This window comes from Amphibalanus amphitrite, unplaced genomic scaffold, assembly GCF_019059575.1.
Source record: "Amphibalanus amphitrite isolate SeventyFive unplaced genomic scaffold, NRLGWU_Aamphi_draft 000305F_arrow, whole genome shotgun sequence".
Lineage (NCBI taxonomy): Eukaryota > Metazoa > Arthropoda > Thecostraca > Balanomorpha > Balanidae > Amphibalanus > Amphibalanus amphitrite.
In genome coordinates this window covers 426863-453662 of record NW_024881800.1, presented here as the reverse complement: position 1 = coordinate 453662, position 26800 = coordinate 426863, and the positions used below count along the sequence as shown (strand labels likewise).

The 26800-nt window shown below is 47.5% G+C and overlaps 1 protein-coding gene across 2 annotated transcripts in view; it reads right to left on the bottom strand.

Annotated features, from left to right (window-relative positions):
- Positions 1–542: 542 nt before the first annotated feature.
- Positions 543–26800, bottom strand: part of LOC122388000 — a 99720-nt gene continuing 73462 nt past the window's right edge. For both annotated transcript variants that reach the window (XR_006257720.1, XR_006257719.1), the window contains one exon: positions 543–1161. The gene's annotated coding sequence lies outside the window, so the exon portion shown is untranslated. The remainder of the gene's footprint in view (positions 1162–26800) is intronic.

Sequence of the window (26800 nt, the reverse complement as noted above, 5' to 3'; positions counted from 1 at the left end):
ACTGGGTCTATTTTCTGCTCCCAAAGCTAATGATAATAATAATGTTAGGCGTTACAGGAAGTGCAGCAGAAAACTGAATATTTGAGAAAAAAATAAGAGCGTGAATGGGTTCCAATCATGCTTTCTGGTGATAATATCGCAACAGAGACAGAACAACACAGATCCCCAAAGGTGACCTCGGTGACCACGGTGACTCGCTGACCGTCCTTTGGTGACGCAGTGACCGTCGGTGCCTCGGTGACCGGAGAGAGGCAGTGACGGCGGCGGCGCTACTCGTAAACGGTCACCGCAATTAGCTCAGAGCACGGCACGGAAAGCGGCGCGGCCGACCGCCTTTATGACCGTGGTGGGGATGGCGAATTAGCGCTGTTTGGAAACATCTCATCACACGGCGCCCACTAGAGCGCTCAAACATGGTCGGTGATTAGAATGGAAATGTTGGGTGGATCGTGCAGAAAAGGTCGCCAGCTGGTCTGGCGTGAGCCAGTCTCTGAACAACCGTGAAAACTCATCATAGGGCGCGGACACGAAACCAAACAAAATCGCGGTGTGGTTTCTTTATTCACGAAACCTAGAATAACACGCAAAACATGAAACTTATTACATCAAACATCACAACAGCGACATTACCTGTACGGGTTCTGGCGGACTAGGGATGAAGGACGGCAGACTGGTCTTTAGCTGAGAGAGCTGGGAGCTGCCGAGCTGAGACAGCATCAGACTCGTCCTGAGCTTCGCCAGCTCCAGGCCAGACAGAGTATCCAGACTCCATCCTGGTGCCGCCATGGTCGCTGACCCTCCCACGTCTATCCGAACAGTCTCCTGCGGTGACGCGACCTGACCTCGAGTTCCTCTACGGCAGCTCCTGACCTGACCTGACCTCGCGGTTCGCTGTGACAGGCCGGCTGACACAGCTGTGGAGGCCGCTCCGTCGTCCGTGCGACGTCGGTCGGCGCACCGCTGCGACTGCCGCCTTGAGACGCCCCGCGCCGCCCGTCGACGTCGACGAGGCCGACGCAGCCAGCGGCGACGCCGACGGGCCGCCGGAGCAGCGCGCGGGCCGCCTTCCGTCGACACCGACGAGGGTCGACAGGTGGCGCCATCGGTGGCAACGACGGGAACTGACGGAGAGCCAGAGGTGCGCCCGCTGTGATGTCCGATCTGAGGGCGGATCACAATGGGAGGAAATGAATCGCCGATCGTGGCGACGGAAAGAACTGCAAGGCTTGGGTTAGTAGAGCGGGAATATTCGATATTATTTTCGTTCACCGCACTTTTTTTCTTTTTCGATATCGGAAAATTGGACATTGTGCTAGATGCAACACAAACGAGATGCTCAGATTGCTAGATGTTCAGAGCAATCCAAATATGAGCAAGAGCGAAAATTCCATGAATAGATACAACCAGAAGGTTTGCCAACTTTTCTTTATCATAGCTGTCCGCAACATTCAATAATAGCAATTGCAATGTGCCCAAATACAAATTACAAAAATAATTTTTCACACTGGCAGAGAAAATGCGTTTCGATACGATGTCATAAAGCACATCCCTGTTGTTGCGATGCTTCAAAAGGTAGCTGTAAAGCACGATAACACACTGAGCCATTCAAATCACAAACTGAACACTGCGAGAGAATGATTCCTGATCGATGAAGTTCTCTGGCAGAGCTGTCTCCATCATCGCGTCACAAATACTTAACATGTTCCGCCGCCATAAATACAAGCAACAAATCCGTGATGCCACTCATAGATGCCACTGAGGTTGAGAAATTTGGATGCATACCTTACAACCGTGCAAGTTCAAACCACGATAGCACTTGAGCAGCACACCTTATCACCAGACATTCAAACCACAACTGATCCGAGGTCCAACCCAACAGGCACCATCCACTATTACGCTGCCAGAGATGATAGAAAAACGGCATCCCGCAAACGGCGCTTCCCCTGTTCGTTGCGTGTACGGTCGGCCGTCAGCATCCTACCTCCCTCCCTCTCGCCAAATCACCGTCGAAAAACGGCTGCCGCCCACCAAAAAACTCGCCAAAGACGCAAAAATGTTTGCCGCCGGTGGAACGAGCCCGGTCAAAGGGCGGATTAGGCTCCGTGCGTGGCATATGCAAATGGTAATGATGATCTACCGCTCCAGGTGGGAGCGACGCTTTGTTTCAGCGAGCCCGGCGCGCCCCAGAGCCGGGAATTCGCCCCCAATCTTCGCCGGGAGCAGCTTTGTTTCAGGCTCTCTTCGTTTTGTTTTTGGGAGCGGAGTTCCCACACCGGCCGCCCGGCGACACAAAATAAACACAGTATGCAAAACCCCACCGGCAAAAACTGGTCAAAAGCCGGCCGACTGGAGAGTACTTGAGCGGTTCACATATATGTCACGTGTTAATCCCCTGGCCCAAACAGCCAGCCGACGCGTCCTGACTGGCGAAAACTCGCCGCCTAATCCTTTCTCATGGCATTATTTCAATATGCAGATTCGCCTTTGGTAATTTGAAAACTGGCGCCTCTAGAGCGGCATACTAATTAAGCCGGTTATTTGTGTTTGCCGCTGAGAAAAATACCAATAAAGTTGCCAATCACGGTGGAACAGGAGCGGCCCGGCCAGCCGGCGGCGTGGAGGAGGCCAGCGGACGGCCAGTGGTCCAGAGGTGGCAGTGGGGTCAGCTGCACGTGCAACCTGCAGCGGCGGACCGGCCGCGCGGTGAGAGGACGGTTCGGCGGTGGAGGTGAGAGCGATGAGAGGGAGTGGGTGAGGTGAGCTGGTGGGTTTCCGATGGTGTCATGAGTTACGATTCTTTGTGAATCTCATTTTCATGTTTGTTTGCAATTGTACTTGTAATGGTAGCGATAAATTAACCGGCTATACCAACTTTAATTTTTAGTGAAAACCTGGGCTGGCGATAGTTGAAATTAATGATAATATAATAACTGAATTTTGTATACCTACTCGGTACAACTAGGCAGGAAAAAACATCACATCCGAAACATCTAGCCAACGCGGCTGAAGTGACTTGACGATTGCAATTTGACAGAGGCTGGACTCAAAATTGTGTGCACACCTTTTGTATTGGAGTGTTCTGTATGTTTGGTCGAAACTGCAGTCATGCTGCAGTGTTAGGGCTGGCAGTTGATTGTGGGAAAAAGTATACCGAGGATATTCGTCGATGCTGGTATTGCAGCAATATCGGCAGCTACCTCATTTACATAACAGACGCATTGGCTATTTCTCAGACTTTGCAACAGCCATAAAGACTAATGAAACAGTCACCATTTTCTTTGATCAACTCTTCTTCAAGCATCTGAAGTGCAGTGCAACATTGGAAAAGATACTATAGCTGTTGTTTCGTGCAAAGAACAATTAAGTCTGAGATAAAGTATAAATTATGAATCGTTACAGTAAACAACAGTAATTGAAGAAATAGAACGATAGGTGAAAAAAGTGAGATGCTACTCAACAGCGCATATTGGAAGAGCCTCTGAGTGTGTTTCAAACCACAAAACAATCGGATATATTGTTTAGGTACAGAAAATCACAATATGACAAAAATGCAGTTGAAGTTCTGCACAACAGAAACTGAACAACCTAAAATGAGTGGCACAAAGCAGCTTTGAAATTTGTCCAAAGGGCGCTTTTTCATATCCCCAGGTCTCGCCAAACATTGGCCAAGTTTAATGTTCAAAATACCCACAATTAAATCTGGTTACATTGAAACACAAATGAAAATGATGAAATGTTATTTCATGGAAGCTCCTGCCTGGAAAGAATAATTACAATTTGGAGCTTCATCCCCCTCAAGTGAGGTGAGCTTGATCATACTGTCCCCGCACATGGCGCAAAATATAAAGAGCACATGCTTTCATAATGCCCAGAATCTATGATTCATTTTTGCACATTCCGTCAAAAGATTCACTGAGCTCATGCTCAAAAGTCAAAACCTTTTCATGCAGCTAAATGTAACACGGAACAAAAATTGTTATTCAATGTTTTTAACAGCATGCTGGCGTAATGTTGAGTATGATTCATATGAGTATAATAAAAAAGCAGGTAATAAGATTTTTCTTATAAACCCTTAAAAGCGTAGTTAACTTTAACTGCTTACGTCAAGCACTTTGAGTCCATGGTTTTTCATTAGTGGCGCATAAATCCGCGGTTCATGGCGTCCGTTTTGTGCCGACCATCGGCCGTCGGAGCCGACGAGGCCGCGATCTCTGATCCGACGCACATCGAACCGGCAGGCCCCGCCCAACCGACGGCGTCGCCATGGCAACGCGAATCCGGCGCTCAATAATCGGTAAAAATCGACGGCGCGAGCGGAGGCTCGTGTCAAAAACGCTAGCCATACCTGCGTTTTAGGGCGGCGTTTTTGCTGACCTGGATGAGAACCACGGCGGGGTATCACGCAGGTGGCCACGTCAAGAAATGGCACGACACTCGTCACGCTGGTCTGTTATTACGAATCGAACGTCGGCGCCGACGGCCAAAAATGCTGGTCGGCCATGTTGGCTGGTCCAGATGTGATGCGGGGAGGCGCCGGCCGGCGCGGGGAACGGGGACAGCGCGAGGGGTGCTCTCAGCTCTCTGGCAGCGCTGGTCAGTCTCCAGCGGCACGTTTACGGCCCAGCCGAGGTAAATTTCACTACAGCAATTACCGGTGTGTGCGGCCTCTAGCCGAAGCTTCCGTGAGTATACGAAATGCGGATTTATTTCGAGCTCATTTAGATGCATGAGCTGGGGAACGCACCCCAGCCGTGCGCTGCCCCGCTCGTAAAGATGCCATTTTTCGAGAATCGGGACGTATGCGCCTTAAATTGGCTGCTATTAGAAGGAAGCATTTAATTTAAGTGTGTTTTAATTCCTGTTTGTGGATTCGATGCTCCCAAGCCATTTGGGCACACAGGAAGGGCAATTTGGTTCTAAAGCCATGGACACGTGCCGCTGCTGTGCAGACAGGAGGTGTCGTTCAATTACAATTCGTTTCCGCTGAATCTGCATGGAACAATATAATCCGAAAATTTGATTTATGTTTCCTTTGAGCTAAGTTTTAAGCACTCGCTAATGCAACGGACTTAGATCAGTGGCTTAGGCAGCAGTATCTAATGAATGTGTGGGTAGATTGCAAACAGTAGCGTACATCTAAATCATTTCAATCCCGAAAAGACTTCTATTATTATTTTGTAACACTGTGTCTTGACCATCATCAGAAAATATCTACGCAATTAGGAATATGTTGATGTTTCTTGATGACGATTTTTTGCACTTGGGCCAAACCAATGGCCGACATTTGGTTGATGTAACTATTGCAAATGCTGTGAGAGATGTTGAAAGCAGTGTTCACATGCTGTCCGCGTGGCCTGGCCTGTGCTGAGGGCCGAATGCAGCTCGAACATTGTCCCTCATAAATTCGTCGCCCGGCCGGCGCCGACCGCCTCTAGAAACGGCGCCTATTTTAAGAGTTTCATTTTCGGCGCGATATTGCCCGTAAATTGCAGCGATCTGTCAAGCTGCTGCGAAATAGCGCGGGCAATGAGAAAACCAATGGCTGGTTAAAATCTGCTGATCCACCATCGAAGGCACGTGCTCAAAATGAGTATCAAACTTTAGAAAAGTAATATAATCAAAGTGCATGTAACTGACTTTATTTCATCCTCCCTAATGTATTATCTCAGGGCTCAGCAAAGGCCTCTTGACTGAAGATCACATCCAAATGAAGTCTTTACATTTCCAAGCATCATAAGATATTCGTGCGCACACACAGTCAAGAGCTCCTCCATCGGAGCTGGATTCAGGCACGGACGAGAGAGGCGCGCTGAAATATGTGAACTACAGGACAGCCCGCTGCAGGAGGGAGATTTTGCTCTCGTCTTTGATCCTCCAGTCCGGCTCGTTCCGCAGCGCTGCGACGCAGGAACTTTCTTAAAAGGATCACGTTTTATCCGACAAACTTCTAATGGACTCTCTTCCGCGCTGGTGGTCGACATAAATGAGTCCCGTCTCTACAGAAGACAAAATAGTCTCCTAATTCGGCACAAGATACGCATGCGTTTCTGTTTTGTGTTGAAGGAAATAAATTAAAATGTGTTTGTTACATTTTATTTTGAGTTTGTTGATTATGCTCCAGAAGCAAAAAAAAAAAAATCAGTTACAAAGACAACACAAGATGCTAATTTGCTTACATTTATGACGCCTTACATTTTGGAGTCGTGGATGACTCATAAAAGACAACCGTAACAACAACAACAACGTCCAGGCACTTATGGCTCTGAATTTGTCATCTTCGCGGTCCCCTGGGCGTTACGCTGCTGAAATTTCCCTGCGCTTTGCCGCAATGTTACCATACATTTAGACATTACATAAGCAGCTGTAAAAAATATTTGTCCCTTCCTTTTACAAGATAGAAGTCGCCAATGGCACAGCAAACACCGAAAATTTTAAATTGTTCAGTAACTAACCCGCGCCCCGTAGGGCTATCGGCGGAGGGGGCCGTAGGGGAGGACCGTTTCGGCCCCCCTAAGATCTCGGAAATTTACCGGCCGATTTTCAAAATTCAAACGGTGTTCGATAGCCCCACCGGGGAACTATCTTGTGACCAAATTTCATTGACCTAGGTCAGACCGATGACGTCACAGGTCAGGTCAAAGGTCGGATTTTCACCGTTCACAGGCATTTCAAGAAATGTGTTGTGAAATCGAGTAAAATGGTAATTTATTGAAAACCATCGATGGTGCATTGTTTGTCCAACACATACTTTACTACCTGAGGTCACTGATACCAGGTCAGGTCACAGCGAGGTCAGGTCACCGGGGGTCACGATATGAAAGTGTCGTGTGATACATGTTTTATGGTCCATTTTACATAATAAATGCGATTATGTGGGTTAGGCAGCCTTTGGGTTCCAGCCTGGGTCACATTTGGGTGAAAGTCAGGTCAAGGTCAGGTCAAATTAGGTCAAATTTCAAAGTGGATATTTTTGCATAAAATGGGCATCAATTCGATGCAGCTCGTCACGGGGAGTCTAATGGTGGCCTTTGTTCTGCTGTACAAGGTCTAGAATTGCCAAAAAATGAGTTTGAAAATTTGACGTCATCATTTATGAACAGTTTTTTCGCTATAACTTGGCCAAAAAAGGAGGTATCGATCTGAAATTTGGTATGTAGGTAGAACACGGTAGGTACTATCACATATATTCCAGTTTTCTCGAAAATCAAAAAAACTTTTTGGATTTTTTGGCTAATATATCAAAAAAATGTTTTTTTTTTTATATTTGGGGGTCAAAACTCAATCTCAAAAATCCGAGATGGTAGTTTTGTAGCCCTGTTAATTATACACCTTTTATGTTTCGATTTTTTTCCTGTATCTTCAAAGCTGTAGGCCTGACAGGTCTTCTTGCGAAGGTCTTTTTTTGGTCGAAAATGTCAGAACATGACGTCATTTTGACGTCATTTGTGGCCAACGTATCATAGCCTTTGGAAAATTTTGGTCACAATGTGTAAAATTGATGCCCGAAGGAGTCCTGAAAGTTTGGTGGCGATATCTTCAGCCGTTTAGGAGATATCGACGGAAAAGGACAGGGAAGGGCCGTTTCGCCCCCCCCCCCCCTACGGGGCGCGGGCTAAGAAGGGCCCATTCCGACACACAAGCGATCACGTCACCAGTGGATGTCTGGGTCTAGAGATCACAGGTATACCCCGGGTCAACCCTCGCCAGGTGCGGTCGCTAGCCACATTGTCGGCTCTCCACTATCCCTCCCCCCCGCCCCTCCATACCTCGCGCGTGACTCGGCCGACCGCGATGGCACGTTGGTGAGCCAAGCGACCTTTGACGTGACAATTTAATTTCGCACTAATTCAGGATAGCTTCCGTAAAAGTCATGCCGGTTAATTGGAACCGAATATCGTTTCCGTGAATTTTTACTGGATTTCTGTTCACCCGGGTAATTTACTGCAAAAAGCACCGCGAGGGTGAGCATATAGCGTGCCACAACGATGGACAATCGTGCGAAATAAACTGAACGAAGGAGGACGTATCCGTATTGGGCACGTTGCGAGCCAGACTTGGTCATTTGCCATAGATTTGCGAACATCAGTATGTGCAAATGGTATGACTTGGAACAGCGCAATGAAAAATACACACAGACAGGCTATTGTAGCTCTGTAAATGCGAAAAGCAAACCGAAAAGCAAACCAAATCGAATGACCTACCAACAATCATAGACTTTTTATTATTCACGCATAATTGCGTTTCTGAGCTTTGTTGGTCTCGCAAATAATGATAATAAAAAAATGTTGCAAAATAATGTTGGTCTCGCAATTGGCAGCTCGTTTCGATGAGATACATTTGCAAGTCACATCAGGATAACCAGAAATCCAGGAAAGTAGACATTTACTATACGAGATGCACAAGAAGCGTGGAAGTTTATCCGTGACTAGCGGTACGCTCCATACGAAATGTCATCCTCGTCACTTGGGCCCAGCCTCAGGCGAGAGACTGACTGAGAGGCACCAGCTCGCTCCGAACCACGTATGTGTGTGTGCTGTTTAACGACCACCTTTACTGGCGAGGTGTGCGTCATTTGCTGCAATGGGGGTCAACTGGGCTGATTACGGGCGGCAGGCAGTCAGACGAATGGCACACTCATCCATCGTGGCCGGTTAGTGGCCACAGGGGGAGGAGGGAGGGGAGGTGGTAGCCCCGGGGAGGAGAGGAGAGCTAGAAGAATGCTGGAGGTGGGCGAAGAGTATGCAGGTGGGGAGTTTTGGAGATCGGAGGTAGAAGAAACGATGATAAAGAAGAAAAGTTGAGTAAAAAGTAGGCGATTAGGACACCAGGAAGACAAACTAGATTGGAGGATGAAACCGATGGTTAAAGAGGAGGTGAATATGCCGAGAGAAAAGGGTGTCTGCAAGGGATAATATTGAAGTTTGAGTAAAAGGTGTTGAAAAATAATGTTGGCGGTGATGCGAACTGTTCCAAACACATGGGCACGATTTGAACATAAAATTGAGTGAGATCAAACCAGTAGTCGGTTGGCTGGGTTGGTTCGGGGCTTGCGTGCCTTTAAAACAGCCCGTTTTGATTTAACAGCCCGTTTTATTTAACTAAGAAATGAAAACATTTCGCAGCTCGCATTGCAAACAAGCTGAGTAACAATCACATCTTCAAATTATGGCTGCAGAAGCAACCAACTATGACCTTGGGCAAATAATGTGCGATGTTGAACACTGCCTTGAGAAACACTTCCACGCACGGCCCAAATGATTAATTCTGGCCCAAACTCGAGGCGAGCTGCTCGACAAAAACGACTCCAACTTCTCGTGACCAGGGCGGCTGCCTGTTCTGACAGTCAAACGAGCCAGAGCTGTCGGAAAGAAATGTTAATTACTGGCTGGCCCGTCAAACAGGAAGCTTTGTTCACTCCAAGATGGCTGCCCGGCTCTGCAGCAGCAGCCCAGTCTAATATTTCCGCGGACGCTATTAAATTTCGAAATCCATGAGATTAATTTCGCGAGTTGGAGTCGAGTTATTGGACGGCGCCAGAAGAAAGAGGGATTTGTTCTCGAGCCGGGTGCCCGGCGAGATAGCCAGCCTCGTAAATCAGCGCCGCTAAATTTGACGGCTATGGCGGCCGGCCGGCCCTGTGTTAATTTCATGATTATACGGAGCGGCTGGCCGGACCGGCGGCAATGGTCGCCAGTGAATATCTGCAGCCGGGTAATGTCGCTCCATTTTAGTCCGTCTGTGGCCGGCTTGCGGCAATTCTGAGCCGAGTTATTCTGCGCACGAGGCCGCGGATATTTGGAAGCGCTGATTTATTAAAAGTGTCGCAATCAGCGACCGTTCTTCGGCAGCTCGTGCCGCTGCGGTGAGGCTCAGATCTTAGACGCGCACGACTAAGCAAGCGACCCATCGGGCTGCGGCTGGAATTAATGATGCCTTTCCTCGCCGCTGATGAGGGCTGATCATTAAAACCCGCCTCGTCGCCATGGAAACCGATCCGGCAACAACCCGGCAAAATATACGATTCCTTTCACTCAAATTGACAGAAAACATGATTTTCTCTTGACATTAATTTCAGTTTAAGCATCCCAGCCGAAAACATTCATTACGGACGGGTGGATCGAGCCAGCCTGTCCAAACACTATAATGGCCCGACGTCAAGTAGCCAGTAGGAAATTGCAGCTGGCGGCCAGGGCACATACGAGTGGCCTGTCATTAAACTAGAGGCGGGAGTCGCCGCCGGCACAAACAAGAGTACACAGCGTCGCCGAGCCGGCGCACGGCCGGCCGGGCCAACCGGCAGAAAGTCAAACGACGCCTAATGAAATGGTCAAAGAGAGGCCAAGGCGACTGGCAACTCTAAAGACGCACGCGTAGGCTTTGAGCATAGCCAAGAGGGTCGCGCTGTATAATTATGATATGAAGGGTAATTTCTGACGGTGTTTGATGATCACCATGAACAAACAGCGACGGACGTGAATATGTTGCAACAACTTTGCTGAGTCACAGAAAGCTGGCTTACATAAGTAAGCCTGCGTGCAATTTGTGATAGCTGGCGGAAAACAACTATGCTTATATTTGCTGTTCTAAAAATGTAAAAAAAAATCATCTGGCAGTCTGAAAAATGAAAAAAATACCCTAAAAACTAACGAGCACCGCGCAATGTCCCACTACAACGTCTATATGAAATGATACACGTTTTGACAAATGTGATATCAATGAAAAAGCAACCACCTACGTGACCCGTCTGCAAAGTGTATGAAGTTGAAACACAAGATATAAAACGGTTCAGAGAAGTTTTCATAACCTAAAGATAGTGATCATTGCAGATTGCCAGAAAGTACGAGTACCTACTTGAGATTCGTTTGCGTCCTAACGTTACGAGCTGTTGTCTTGTTCATACACGCTGCTTACAAGGCCGCCATTATGTCCTGTTTGGATAATTGCTCGCTACTGCCCTACGCTTGCATTCTATCTCGCAAAAACCCTCCAGCCTTTCCCTTCTCTGCGCTGCATCTGCCGTGGCGCTTCCTCCGTCCGTTTTGTCCGAGCTCACCGTTTCCGCCGCCGTGCTTTAGTGTTCTGTGTTGGCTCGTGTTTTTCTCGTCGGTCTCGGCAGCTGATGTTGTGTGTGTTTTTCAGAGCGGGCGGCGGTCGGCGCTGGAGCTGCGGACGATCGATCGAACACGAGCCAGCCGGCCGGCCGGCGGGCGCTTTTTAGCCGCCATTTTGCCGACTCTTTTGTTGACTGCCGGCGGCGTTAGAGGTACGGAGGACCGACTGGTGACGCTCTGGGACCTCCGCTGGGGAGGGAAAGGGAGGGTGATGACGTCAGGTGTAATCTCCAGGGAGTGGGCAGGGGCAATGACTGTGTGGGGCTGCAGGGATAGCTGGTTTGAAGCGCGAGAAATTGCGAAGAACAGGTCAGTTGTTGGAGGCTCGTGTGAGCATTCAGTGTTTAGTGTTTAACTTATTTAGCTGGAACTTAGTGGTGGAGGATGCTTCCTGCTGTTATTCTATTACAACACTAAGATAGATTTTATCTAAGCAGTCAATATTCATCATCAAGTCATCGCATCGCAACAAGCTTTGCTTAGCGGTGGTTCTGTCCTTGTGAATCCTTCCCATCAAAAGGTTCGGACTAAATTTATATAAAAAAATATTATCAGCGGCAGCTTAGACACGAAATTGCCGTCTAAAAAAAACGCCTTTCGGGCTTTTTTTTCAGGAAAAAAGCCAGAATGTTCGCGTCTCATACCTAGACGGTTCACAACAATCCGTGTAATAAATCAGTTGAATATTTCTTACACGCGGCACTTTTCATTATATTTTTCACTGTACCGCCCTTGTTCTAACGCAAGTAGTGATGCATATTCGCTATCATGCAGATTGTGACTGGCGTTTGTTCACTCCTTTTACAGCTCCCCGAGTGCCGACAAACGTTCAACAATGGACACATTCCGGAGCGCGGCGGGACCAGAGTGCGCCGCGGCACGGCTCCTCACCTGCCTTCACCTGTCGGAGGGCCGCCAGACAGCCGACCAGAGAGTCGTCCATTGTCACACGGCCAGGGTTCAACTATCAGCAGCACCTGTCGGTCACTGGGAGCCAAGGTGCCGCCGAATACTCATATGTGGCTCGACAGTGATTCAGCTAAAACTCAGCGATGACTCATTCGATAAAATCAGCGATGGTATTCGGTAAATCGTCGGAGACGGCACTACTATGGTTCATCATTGACCCAGTGGTGACTCAATTGAGACTCAGTGGTGCAGCAGACACTCAGTGGCGACTCAGATGAACTGGCGGACAGTTTCACTGCCGTGACAGTTTCAGAAGGGCTCGACGAGTGCTTACGCTCAGGCCTGTCCCACTCAGTTGTGAGGGTGGCAACCCTTACTGAGGGCCCAGCTGAGATATCTCTGTGGCCTGTTTTCTGATCGGTGTACTTGTTGTCCAATGGTGTGATGATATTGTTTAGTGAAGGGATTTTTAACGACATTTTTGTGATCTTCCGTTCCACTTCCCATGCTGAGATCGTTGAATTTTGTTGCTTCTTGCATATTTTGTATTTTAGCGCAAATCATGCTCACCATTTTTCACTTCCCAGTTTTAATTTGCTCGTGCCTCCTGCTTGGTTTGTTTTAATGACTGCGCCTGTTTCTGGGCTCTGTTCTCGACGGCGAGTCCCCCTCTCTCCCTCCCATCCCCGACTTCCTTTCCTTTTGTGGTGACTACGCGAGGGAAAAACTCGCCCGAGGCCAAAATCAATGGCCGCTCCAGCCGACGAATGTTCAGCGAATACTCTGCAGCCCTGCGCCGGCGACTGAAGGGTCGCTTGAGGTGGATTGTGGAAGCAGGCAATGGCCGCGTGTTTTGGAAATTCCCTAAATACATATTCGGGTTGTTGTTGTTATGTTATAAACCGGTTTTGAAATAAAACGAACTACAATTATTAGTTCTGATGTTTTGGGTATATTTTTAAGTGTCCTTGTCATGTTTTTGGAATGTAATTTCTAGTCGTTTGTTCTGAGGCGATTTGTAGAAGGTGCTGAAGATACAGGAAGAGCTTTTTGCAGAATGTATAAAACGTTATGTGCGTATGCATGAATACACTAACATGTGTCCGGGAAATAACACATGAACTGAATGTTGACCCTATTGCTGTTTTATGGTGGGAACTGTGCAGGACGTGAGCGGCTCCGAGGGCCGTCCACTGGTGCTGAAGTAGCTTATCGGTGACATTTATTGTCCGATTCCCCGTGTGCAGTTCGTTCGCATGCTAGTTTTGAAGACTGTGAATAAAGGAGATAAGGTACTGTCGTTTAACGGGGCAAATGCAGACAGAATTACGACACTCAACTGTCTTTAAGTATGTCGAATGTCGTCGAAAACGGAGGCATCACAACGACAATAAATTACGGCCTCGTCGTGGTGTAAATCAAAGACTTTGCAGTCCAGCTATGATTACGGGCATTCATTTGCCTTTCGTTTCGGATATTGTATTGTACCCATTGTACGCGGGAGCTTAGTTTATAGGGACAAAGTCGTTGTCAATCGTATGATGCCATGTTTCAAATCGTAAACACGATAGATCGTAAAATATTATATTTGCGGGCACTCACAGAGGCAAATCACGCATGACAGAGAACCGACAAATAGTTTTACTCGCTTTGATCTATTTTGAAGTACTAAAATTACGAAGACGTTGGAACTTGGAACGGAGTTATTAATGTAAACGATCATTGTTTTTTTTACAACCGAGTAGTTGATACCTTCAAATAAATTTAATGATGATTAAAGGTAGTGTGCCAGCTTTCTTGGACCGTATGGAGTTAATGGCCCAGATAAGGAGAACCGGATTTTTAGAACTTATCCATACCTTCAAAACTCATGGAAACGTCTTAAATTCTTCAAATTTTGAGTACCCCAGTGCGAACTTCGCCCCGACGGGTTGTCGGTCGTACCCCAACCACATTTCACACCACTATGAACAATAAATGCATACACTGAAATCGCTATTACCGATATGCTCATCCAATCAAGTTTCGATAAACCCGTTCATCATCATCTCCTGCGGTTTCGAACACGCCTGTTAGGTGGCTTCTGATGCTCGTCGAGGTCGGAATTTCCAAATACGCGTGGTGCGTCGGGCCGCGCGCTCTGACTTCGGCCAAGAAAAATGCGTCAGCTGATCATTGTCATTTCTGCCACTTGCGTGTGGTGAAATGGGGTCATAACTTATAAGACGGCTTTTTCATATCAATTATTTTACATAAAATCATATTTCAAACCATAAATAATGTTCGACAGCCAAATAAAAGAAACAATACCAATACGGGCTTACAGTTTAAGGCTCGACATTGTGTTGTCTACGATTAGACAGCTGATAACTCATTCCCGTACGTCGTATGGTCGTAACACTATAATGACCTTTGCTTATTGTCACAAGTGCGCCCCATTCGCGATTGTTGCCCGACGCCTGTTTGGAGGTGAGCCCACTACAGTTGTTATACATATCTAAAAACCGATAAACTTTTAGGCGAAAAAGGCACTATTCCAGGCCCATTTTTGATTTTTTTTTTGCGATATTAGGTAAAAACAGAAGCTTCTTATCCTAGGAAAAATAAAATGGGAAATCTTTCAAAGGTGGCACACTACCTTTAAACAATCATCAATGTATATCTGTTTCAATTATGACCTAAAAAATAATTTTACAACTAATACCTATCACTAAATAATCCAAGAAATGTGCGCCCGCCACCATCTTCTCAGAGCAGCGGGCGTTCTCTCCTGGCCTTTGTTGGAAATGTTCCTGGGTAGTTCCTCGGTGCTCCAACTCAGCCTCGCTGTCTCGGAGCGCCCGCTTCCGAAAACGTGCCAACTTTGCCCGTTTCATCTGAAGGCTGTCCAACTTTTCTAATTAAAACTTTTTCATTAATGCCGTCAGGTAAATACTTGAAACGCCGCCGGCGGATCCATAAACGCGCGGGCCTGGCAAACACTGCACCCAGGCAGAGTATAGGGGTATACGCGGAAGAGTTGTCCCTCTGTACTCTTAGCGCTGTTTATTCTGTGTGGGTGTGAGATGGCCGACAACTAATAAGAAACCTTTCCTTTTAACCTAGGAATGATGCTAAAGTCACTGTTTTAATGCATAAAAACGATTCAACCATTAGTAACGATGCAAGCTGTAACCAAAGGAACCAACGATGTGGAATTTAGTTTGCGAATACTCAGAATAATTCTGCTCATGAGTTGATTCAATCGTAGCACAAAGAACGAAAACGACTTATAAATGCATTAAACCGCGCACCGACGGGGGTCTGCGCTAGAGCACTTCACGGATAGGCTTTTTAGGATCCGGCCCGGCCCATATCCGGCAAGTCATATCCAGATCCGCCCATTATCCGCCTTTCTTTGAATATCAGAATCCGGCCCACCCATGGCCCGTATTGCAGCCAAACTTCCAAAAAATATCCGTAATAATCCGTTTCACCAATAACTGGTTTCACCCAAAACTGGACTAACAAATTCAATCTAAGGGACCAGACAGCCATACATCTCACAGACCATCATGGTTCCAAAAACCATGCTTATAAACCTAAAACCACATGAAAATCACCACATTGGTAAACTAGGTTATGTTAAAATTGTTAAAATTTTGTTAGTTTTTTTTTAATGTTGAAATTTTGATCCGTTTTGATCCGGGTTCAACCTTCAATTCCCAAATCCGGCCCGCCCATATCCGTTCTTTTTTAACAAATTTAGAATCCAATCCTATCCGGTCCGCGGATTTATCCGTGGATAACGGATTTATCCGGCCCATGAAGTGCTCTAGTCTGCGCCAACTTCGCACCGACGGGGGGGGCGGATGACCGCCCCCCCCCCTGAGATCTCGAGAACGAAGTAAGATAGCGACAAGCGGTAAACGGCACGGGATACGCACGGACAAGGTCTACAATTTTTACTAAAATCATTTTCAGGTCAGGTCAAAGATGACGTCACAGGGGTCAAAAAAGTCAAAATGGCGGCGCTAGGTATGGAGAGTTTTTCTCGAATAACTTTCGAACTATTCAATATAGGAACAAACTAAGGGCAGCATCGTGATCCTCTCGTCAATCCGCATCGAATGATATATATTTTGACCTCGAAAGGTCAAGGTCAAAGGTTGACCTCAGGTCACGTGACCTCGAGGTCATCATGTATATCATTCGATGCGCCTTGACGAGCTGAACACAATGAGACCATCCGCGCGGCTGTATCTTGTTCCTGTACGGAGTTATTGTCAAAAAACCGCTGGTGACCTTTGATGACGTCACATGACCTTACAGCTGCCCAGCAGCAAAACAGACCTCAAGGTAGTGAAGGTTGATCGTATATGAGGTCATGTATGGTTTATGGGGCCATTCCGACCCGTTTTAGTGGTAAAAACAGGGAGTTGATTTTCCCCCATTGACTTATAATGGGGAGGTCGAGAAATTGACCTGACCTTAGGTCACCGATATCAAAATTCCGAGATAAACAAATTGTAGCTACTAATGACCTAATAACATCCTGTGACTTTCAAAGGCCTCCGACATCTACTGTAGCTCTGGCACGGTGACGAAGTTGCAAAAAAGTGACTTGAGGTTGGGTCATTCAAAGTGACCTGGTGACACCTTAAAAGTTAGGAGGTTCAAACTTGCACACCATGTGTAAAATTGATGAGAGAATAGTCGTACCAAATTTCGCGGCGCTACGCGCCGCAGTTTTCCCGCTATTCGCGAAAAACCTCAGGGGGGACGGATATCCGCCCCCCCGTCGGTGCGCGGGTTAACCCGCGCCCCACTGGGGTCTGCGTATAACACGCCCTACTGGGGGGGGGGGCTATTCATAGCCCCCCCTCCTAACTCCGAAACTACTGGGCCGATCGTCAAAATTCAAACGGCGTCTGATAGCCCCGGAAAAACTGTCGAGCGAAACCTAATTTCATTGACCTCGAGGTCACCGATGACGTCACAGGTCAGGTCAAAGTAAAAATTATTAGCATTTTGGCTTCTTCACGTTTTGGGCTCTGGTCGCCGTCTTACAAGTCAGATCAGGCTCATTGTTGGTTCACACACTCGTGAACAGATGCTCTAGATACTCTGAGGGTACCAAACTTGTACTTTGATTTTCAGGTCAAGGTCAGGTCATCACAGGTCACGAAAATATTAGGTATATCATCCGTCGGTCACGTGACACATGTTTTATGGTCCATTTAGGCCAAACATTTCGAATTTGATGTCGTCTGTGTCATTCGAGGTCATTTTGAGTCAAATTTAGCTTAGGTCAGGTCACTTTCAGGTCAAAAAAGGTCAAATTTTGAAGTTTGAATTTTTCAACAAAAAAGGTGTCTATTGGATGCAGTTTGAGCTCAGGAACACGATGGTGCTATTTATATTGGCGTACGATGTCATATTCGTGCTGAAAAATTGATTTGAAAAATTAATAATTGTAAATTTTTTGCAATAATGCGTATAACTTGGCCATTTTTGAAGATATTTAGCTCAAAATTGCTAGAGTTAGTCATAATATTGCGTTCTATCACATATATTCCGGTTTTTTCGAAAAGTCAAAAAGTTTTAGAAAAAAATGAAAAAATGTAAATTTTGAATTTTGTTATATAAAATTTTCAGAATTTTCAAAATTTCGAAAATCCGAGATACCAGTTTGAAAGCGCAGTATATTCTGAGTCCTCTCATGCAAAGAAATTGGATCCAGCTTAAAAACTGAGCTCTTGGGAGCGATTGCCGTGGTTCAATGTTTTGCGTCGAAATCGGCCGAACATGACGTCACTCTGACGTCATTTCCGGCCGACCTATGGTAGGTACGAAGTTCAAGTTTTGACACAAGGTGTCAAATTGATGCAGCCGAAGGTACTGAAAGTTTGGCGTCGATACGTCAAGCGGTTTGGAAGTTATTACAGAAAAACGGGAGGGGGGCTATAAATAGCCCCCCCCCCCCAGTGGGGCGCGGGTTAACAACGTGATGGAAACACTCCGGCACCAAACCATAAGAAGTTTTCCCAAAACAGTGGAAGGTTTATGGCATATAGCATGAGTTAAATTTAAAATTGATAAAATCAGCAAGTGTTTTCTTACTTTTCCAATTTTTTGAATTAACGTCTTTCAATTTTCCGTGCTTTCTTTCTCTGCTCCGTTCCGGCATCTAAATTTGTAGTTTCGCTATAAACTGAAGTGGTTCTAATTGGACTACAAAAACTAGCTATCCAAGATGTGCGTCGCTACAGATTTTGCGTGTCATTTCGAACAAGCCCGGTGATGATGGTGGCTGCCTTGCGTTGCCCTCTAGAACAACACTCACGATACTATTTTGTTTACATCACATTCGCATGAACTGGAAATACGATTCAGCCTGCGCTTCCAAAGTAAGCATGAAATCTACTGTAATGATGAATTTGTGCCTGGTATTGCTCATTGTGTCAAGTGTGGTCCAGGGATGCCACCATAAAAAGGAGCCACCAAAGGTCCCCGTGTGCGACCAGCCGATGAAAAAGGGACCTTGTCGGGAGAGAATCCCACGCATATACTACGATAAGGAGCAGAACGGATGCCGCGTGTACATGTGGGGAGGCTGTGAACCCAACGAGAACAACTTCAGACATCTGCGCGACTGCCAGAGGGCCTGCTGCCGACATAAGAAAAAGAAGTGTAACGACAATCTGGTTCCAAACATAATTGGTGGGTATATGTAATGCCATGTTTGGAGCAAAATATAATAAACCTCTACTCTATAGTGATTTACCAGTCAGAGGTTCTCTACTTTGTTAAACACTTCGGGCTGTAGAAAGTGTAAGATCAAAATTCGGTCGCAATGTTCCAACAACGCTCTCCGCCGCACTATTCCGTGCCATGTCCGTGCTAATCGCCTCCCATCCAGTATGATGCTCTAATGGCACTATGATATGGGTGACTGGAGACTTGTTAAACGAGCAGTGTGTGGCACCCGGCACTTACCAGGTGAGATTACTTGTGATGACGGTGATTGCCTTTTTATTTATAGTACATGATACGTCTAAGCGGCTGTTTTCCTACAAGGGCTGTGCCATGAGTGCTGGATGCTCGCTGTTCAGTTACAGACCTGCTCCCTCAGTGCAAATACATTTTGCACGTGACGACGTGCAAATTGTTCATGGGTCCGACCGCAGAGCCTTGTCAGTGACTAATTCTGTGCTTTGGTTTGCAAAGTCGCTTCGATAGCAAAATGCAAAATGCAAAAAAAGAAGCAAATATTCATATTTTATACCCACCATGCGTCCTTATACACGCCATTAATTTTTTGTTATTATATGGAAGCAATCCTGCAAACTTCTGAACGGTCGTTCCTGGTATCGCCAAACGCAGTCCGCAAATTACCAAGTGCTATTTTCTGCCCTTCGTTTAATGACGAAGGCAGTGAAGGTATGACAAGGCCTAACCTCGCCGGACCTATTTTTCTAAATACGCGCCGGCCGAGGGGGGGGGGGCGGGTACGACCCCCCTCGCCGTTTCGCCCCTGGTGGAGCTAGCGCGTCGCAGAAAAAAACGAGCGTGTGCGCCGTTACGAGACGCAGAGAATGGTACCCGACTTGAAGGTCCTAGGTCAATCGGTGCCCTCTGAGGTCAGGTCAAGTGCCCCAAGGTACGGTTCAGTTTTTGGTGAATAACTTCGCAAAAAAAAAACGGCCGCAGAGCCGCGATTTTGGCAGCATCGTGTTCGCCTCGGTCAGACACGTCGAATCATATACTTTTTGTTTGGGTCAGGTCAACTTAGGGTGTTGACCTCAGGTCACGGTCAGATCAGCACCCCCAAGTCACGAAGGTGGTCGAAAGAGATCATGTCGCATATCATTCGATTCGGCAGGTCTTCCTGAGTCCATTGATGGCTTTTCCGACTCGCTAGCTCAATTTGATCAGGAGTTATTGTCGAACAACTAATATGACCTTGATGACGTCATAAATGACGTCACGCAAGGTCAACATTGCAAAAGTGACGCATTTAACCTTGCAAGGAGTGCATCAAATCACGATTCTGTGTGCTTGAGATAGTTGGAGATCGTTCCCGGCGCCAGAATAACAGTTTTCATTTTTAATCAAGTAAAGTAACCGTACTCTCATAGTTAATATCAAAATCGTAAGAAAAAGGCCTGATAATTCCGAGGAGCTTTCGGCTTACTTGATTATATGTTTTACTTGATTATATGTTTAAGCATGTCTCTCAAAACAGTGCTAACAGCAATTCAGACTAATGAACCCAAAGTTTTCATTTTTCCCCATTGACTTATAATGGTGAGGTCACGAAAATGACCTGACCTCTTATGACCTTTAGGAAAAATCCGAGATATACAAGTTGTGAGACTTGTAATGGATACTAGATCCTGCAAGTTTAATTTCCCTGTGACATCTCCTCTGGCAGTGAGAGCGTTACGAAGTTGCGACATCTGAAGACCGTGCAGAGGTTCACTTATGACCTCATAGGTCAGTGACCTGACCTGACCTGAAAATGCGGTTGGTGTCAAAAGATCCGGCTTGAATCAAAGGTCAGGTATGCAAAGTTTCAGCTCTCTATCGCCAGCATGTTTGGGGCTAAAATGAAAAAAACCTATGGGGTGGTGGTGGCACCCACCCACCCCCCCCCCCTCGGCCGGCGAGGGTTAAGGCTGCCACACACTGGACCTTGCATGCGGGCTGCGAGTTTTTTAAGTTTTCGGGCTTCTTCAAAATCAAATAAAACAATCTTAGCTAAGTGACCCACACTACCATCTAGCATGCAATGCAAGTGTGCATGTTTTCAGCTTGCGAGCGAGCTTGCATCGCATTGCAAAAGTTGGTTTTGAATCAAATTTATATTTTCCTCGCTGCGAGGTCTGCAAGTTCTGCGAGGTTTGCGGGTGTTTCGTTGGGGTGGAATTTTGGTTTGTTGCGCTGGTATTGCGACTATATGTGATTTTCTGAAGGTGTACCGGCTTCACTGCATTCATGAAGTTACCATAAGGGAACGGTCTAATCAGGTACTCTATGAATTAGTGTTATGCCCGCAGGCCGCAAACTCAAAACCCGCAAACTCGCAACCCTCATGCGAGGTCTAGTGTGGGGCGGCCTTTAGAATGAGCTGCTCAAATAAATCGGAGCTCACTTTGTTTTGTATTATTATAAATAAGCTATGATGAACAGCCCACCGATAGGTTCAAGCTGTCGATTTCGGTGTGTACGAAATGCTGTATAGGTAGCAAAGCCACAACAGCATTTTACGATTGATTTGATACAATTGAACGGCTGCATAAAATAATGACAGTCGGACGTCTATCCTTTCTGCCGGCGAGCGGTATCGGCCGACATCCAGCTCTCCAGTCAGGGCCCGTCGACTCTGACTAGTGCCGTTCCCTCACGTCGGCGCGGCAGCGCAGACCCGACCTGCGCGACGTCTACTGGTCATTCACTGAACTAGAGCTTGTGGCGCTAGCGTCGCCCAGGCCACCGATCTGCTAGTGAAAGCACGTTATTTCTTCCACAAGTCGCAAACATTTTAACTTATTGAAAATCGTTACCTTCGATTTCCATTTAAAATTTCTCAAGGCGGGGGCGCCGCAACAAATATTAAGTGTGTGTGTGGGGGGGGGGGGGGGGGGGGGAGGTGGGCCGTGGGGTGGCGGTCGGGTCAGGCCTTCGCCCTGGTGGGCAGGGACGTTTTTGGCCACATTTCTCATTGCCGGTATGGCTTATTATGTATCAATTTTGCATCGTGTGTAAAAAAATGACTACAGGTCACCTAAGGTCTGGTCACCATGTCAACCCAAATAACTATGCTTCTGAAAAAACATGAGACATCTTATCAGTTTAAAAATGCGACCTGGAAGTTTGAACCTTTGTGCACCTATTGCATGAGGTTATAAGTTTCAACAATTCAAGAGCCGTTAATGGATGGATAAGGCCAATTAGAGTCCGGACATTGTTTTAAAGCCTATTCTTATAACACAAAGTGCTTTTTCAGGCTAAGTCAGATCACTGGACTATGACATCGTAAGTGAGCATCTGCACGGTCCTAAAATGTCGCAAAATCGCAGCGCCCACAGAGCCAGAGAACCCTTCACAGGGAGCTGAAACGAACAGGACCTAGTACCTATCCTCTTGAGGTCTCACATCGTTGATATCTCGGATTTTCTTCAACCCTCGCCAGTCGCCGGCCGAGGGGGGGGGGACCCCCGCATATGATTTTTTTCGCGATAGCTCCGAACACTCTGGCGATAAAGAGCTGAAACTTGGCATACCTGACTTTTATTTCAAGCCGAATATTTTGATACCAACCGCATTTTTAGGTCAGGTCAAGTCACTGACTTATGACGTTATAAGTAAACCTCTGCACAGTCTTCAGATGTCATAATTCGAAACGCCCTCACTGCCAGAGGAGCTTTCACAGGGAAATGAAACTTGCAGGATCTACATAGTCCAATTATGAGTCAATATTGACGTCTTGACGAGAGGAACACGATGCTGGCAAAAGTAATGTCATGGCCCCTTTGAGTCAAAAGTTATTGCCGAAAAAAAAACGCTTTTCGTAAAAACGGCTATTTTGGAGTTTTTGCCCTCTGGAGGCTAAACCGTTGACCTGAGGTCAAATCTTAGGATATTATTCAGAAAGGTCTGTGAAATGGCTATCGAATGCGTTTTTTCCGCGGCGCTGTAGCTCTATCGGTTCCCGAGATAGCCATCGGCAGTTTCCAAAATGTTGAAATAGTCAACATTTTGCCTTTGGTGACCTCTGGTGACCTGACCTTTGACCTGACCCAAAAAATGACTGAGGTGTTTTCATCCTTGTTTTGGACGTTCTTTGGATTGCCGCTTACCGCGTGTCGCTACGTGGCCCAGAAGCCGAGTTAGAAGGGGGGGGTGTTCAGACACCCCCCCCCGGCCCGGCGTGGAATCTCAGAGCACCGGCCCGGCGCGGGTTAACCTGACCTCAAGGATTACCTGTTGACCTGAGACCTTAACATTCGCTACCCGTCGCTACATCTCGTAACGGCGCACACGGAACACTACACAGCTACGGAACACTTGAACCTCGTGGACCCGGGAGGGGGAGGGGGAGCTTTTCACTCACCTCCTCCTAATGAATATTTGCAATAGCTCTCTTAAGGAAAACTTTTAATAGCTTTCCCCTTACAATGTGACATCTTCTGAACTAAAAAATTGAGCCCAGCCCACTTGATGACGTCACAGTGTTGATTTTTTATGGACCCTTGCACGGCAAATTTCACATCACAGATGTGACTCTACAACACAGACTACCACAGACGTGCACGTTAACCCTATTCCTGGCGGGCTCCGCCGGGACAAGAAACTGGCGGGGGGGGGGCCGATTCGGCCCCCCCCTGAGATCTCGGAAACTAATGGGCGGATTTTGATCCGGTAAGCGGCACTGGATTGCCATACGCTGCTTTAGTAGATTGCCATACGCTACTAAAATACCAAAACGCTAGTCACATGTCGAGTTTAAAAGTCGTAAAAACTCTGCTCTAGTTCGAGAGCCGGTGGTGGCAGGCGGCAGGCGATTCCAGGACGAGGCCGCTCGGTACGACAAGGCCCGGCGCGACATAGACAGCCGGTAAGCCGGCAGCTCCGGTACACCGGCACACGTTGCCCGCGTTGAGCGCTGCGATACAGCGGCTCGCCGAGTGAATAGGGAGCGGATCGCCTCCGGAGCGCAAGGGTCACTCAGCGCCCTGAACACAGTGGAGCAGTCACGGTGGACGACAAGATCAGCAATGTCATGCCAGCCGAGGGCTCTCAACACCGGTGAAATATGTTCAGAAACCCGCGCTCCGGAGACGACCCTAGCACCAAAATTCAGGATCTTCTGCACCTTATGTAAATGACAGCGAGCGGCCCCGCCCCAGACGGAGAGGCAGTAAAGGATGTGGGGGAAAACATGGCACTGGATAAGGAGCTTACGGGTCTCGGGGGTAAGATGATGACGAATTTTATACAAACATAGAAGGATGGAATTGCACTTTTTGACAACATTTGAAATGTGCTTTTCCCAGGATAGGGTTGAGTCGACCGTCACTCCCAGCATCTTCACAAAAGGGGATGGTTGTAGTGTGTGACCGGATATGGTAAGGGAAAAGGATGAGGTTTTCTTGAGGTTCTGGCCAGTACCCACAAGAAGCAGGGTGGTCTTACTAGGATTCATTTTCAAGGAATTGGATGTGTAATAGGACTGGACAGCGAGCAAGGTGTCTTCCTGCTGTTTTTTAAGGACAGGTAAGTCAGTGGGAAGAGCGGAATCGAGGAGTTGGGTATCGTCTGCATAGGAAATAAGCTGTCCATGAGGAAGGTAGGAAGGTAGGTCATTTGTGAAGATGCTGAAGAGGATTGGGCCGACCAGGGAGCCCTGCGGAACGCCATGGGACATAGGAAGGGATAGGGAGCCGCCTCTCACCACCTGCCGCCGGCCACCGAGGTAACTCGCGAACCACCCGGGATCAACACCGTACCAGCTCAACTTGGACAATAAAATACCATGGTCAACACTATCAAAGGCGCGACTGAGGTCCACCGACGTGATGGCAACAATGTGACCCTTGTCGACGCGGCGCGTCACCCACTCGACAGCGTCGGTGAGAGCATCCTCCGTTGAGTGATATCGGCGGTACGCATACTGAGATGGTGATAAAATAGAGGACGTATCAAGATAAGAAGCGAGCTGATTGCAAACCACCTTTTCACATACTTTCGATAACACTGGTAAAATTGATATAGTTCTAAAATTAACAGCGCTGTCACGGGAACCAGACTTATGAAGCGGCACGACAGAAGCAAGCTTCCAAGATGAGGGAAACGTGCGTAAAGAAAATGAGGCATTGACTAGATGGAGAATGTGGGGTCCAATCACAGGAAAACACTGGCGAATAGCAAACAGTCGTACACCGTCATGTCCCACCGCACGGGAGGACGACAACTGCCGCAGGGCCACAGACAACTCCGGGAGTGTTGTCCAGTGAGAGGAAGTGTTTTATTTACTCGAGTGTGAACAAAAAGTTTCTCGTTTTTTCGTGTGAAGGGAAGCGCTGCAAACGCGAACAAAAAATGTTTAACGGAACCAAAAGTTACGCACGGCGTAGCGGCAATGAATCCCTTAGAGATAGGCTTGGGACTTCCAGGCCATTTCAGGCCACTCAGGCTCAGTGTGGACTCTCAGAAGCCTGCTTAGGATCCCGGAGATCGGCGTGGGCTACCCCAAATACTTTTACGTGTATGTGGTGCTTTAGGGCTTTCCGAGCCCAAGGTGGGCCCTCAGAAGCCAGTGTGGGCGGCGGGCGCTAGGAGACTAGGCCCAGGTTGAGCCTGGAGCCCTCGGATAACAGTGTGAAGTGAACCCTCGGGGTCTGTATCGAATCCCTAAGGACCCTACGTAGGGAGTGGGACATAAGAAACGTGTTTCGCGGCCCTCAGAGGGACACGTGAGTTGTGACCCCTCAGATGCCGGCTTGGGGTTGGCAAAGTCTGTCGCCTCAAAAGTTCGCCGCTGAACTATCAGAACTAAGGTTAAGGTTCTCAGAAATTTTCGAAGGCATCCTCAAAGATACGTGCGGCCCTTCAGAGGTCTACGTATATATAATGTCCTCAAAGATTCCTGTATGGGCCCTCAGAGAACATGGACACCAGTGGGACTCTCAGAGGCCGGTTTGGGCCCTCTGAAAGCTTCTTATAGCTCAGTGGAGCTCCTTAGGAGCCTGTGTGAAAAGCAAGCTCATGAGCCATGCGGCACTTGAACGGTACTTGAGCCTGTCGCAGACATTTGACGAGAGTTTAGAAAGGCCCCGAAGATTTCGTGTCACGCTTTGAACGAAAATTATGTGTCAGCACTCCAAAACTTATTAAAATCAGGTAAAAAATGTAATACAGAACCAACTAGGAACAAGCAATGAATCACAGCATTGACATTTCCGGGTCTGGAGTCGGAGTCTTGAAGATTTTGGCGATTGCGACTCCGACTCTGGTTTGAACTTCACACTCCAACCGAGTGTGACCTCACAGGCATTCTCAGAAACGTGCCCCCATTTTTTCCCCGACTCCAAAATCTCATCGGATCTGTATCGATCTCAGGGGGTGCCCGGTCCGAGGTTGGGGGGGGGGGAGCAAGCTGCCCCGCTTGCCCCCCGTCGCGACGCTAATGCCTTGACCTCTGATTTTGAGAGTTGAAATGACAAAGGTCAAAAGTTATAGGTGCTCTAGCATAGTCTTGTGGAATTCATTCGTTTGGCGCCGCTCTTGTTTCCATCGACTTATTAACGGAGTTAGCTTGTGGGTGGTGGTGGTGTGTGTGGGGGGGAGGGAAGGGGTTGCGGTGGTGGTGGTGGGGGGGGGGGGAGATCATTCCCGGTGGACTGACACTTGCGCGACTTTTGGACTCGATTTTGTCGTGAAAAGTCATGTCATTTTTAGTCACGAACTGGGAATCTGATCCTGCACTGTTTACGACTAGCTCACGCATATTTAGTTTACGAGTTTGCGGCGATTTCACGAGAAGTTCACGAATGAGAACGCATTAGTGCCCACATTGACAAGAACTGGCAAGACGAGGTCATCCATAGTTTTCGCGTAGTTTGCGCATATCTTACGCACAGAAGCGTAGGCAGGGGGCACTGGGCCATGCCCCCTTGGGCGCCGAGGGCGCCTTTTGCGATTCGAGGGCACCGAAGGTGCACTCCAATCGCGAACGTGTTTACAAGAATAATGCGGTTGGAGGGCACCCTCGGGCGCCCTCGTACTAATCGTAG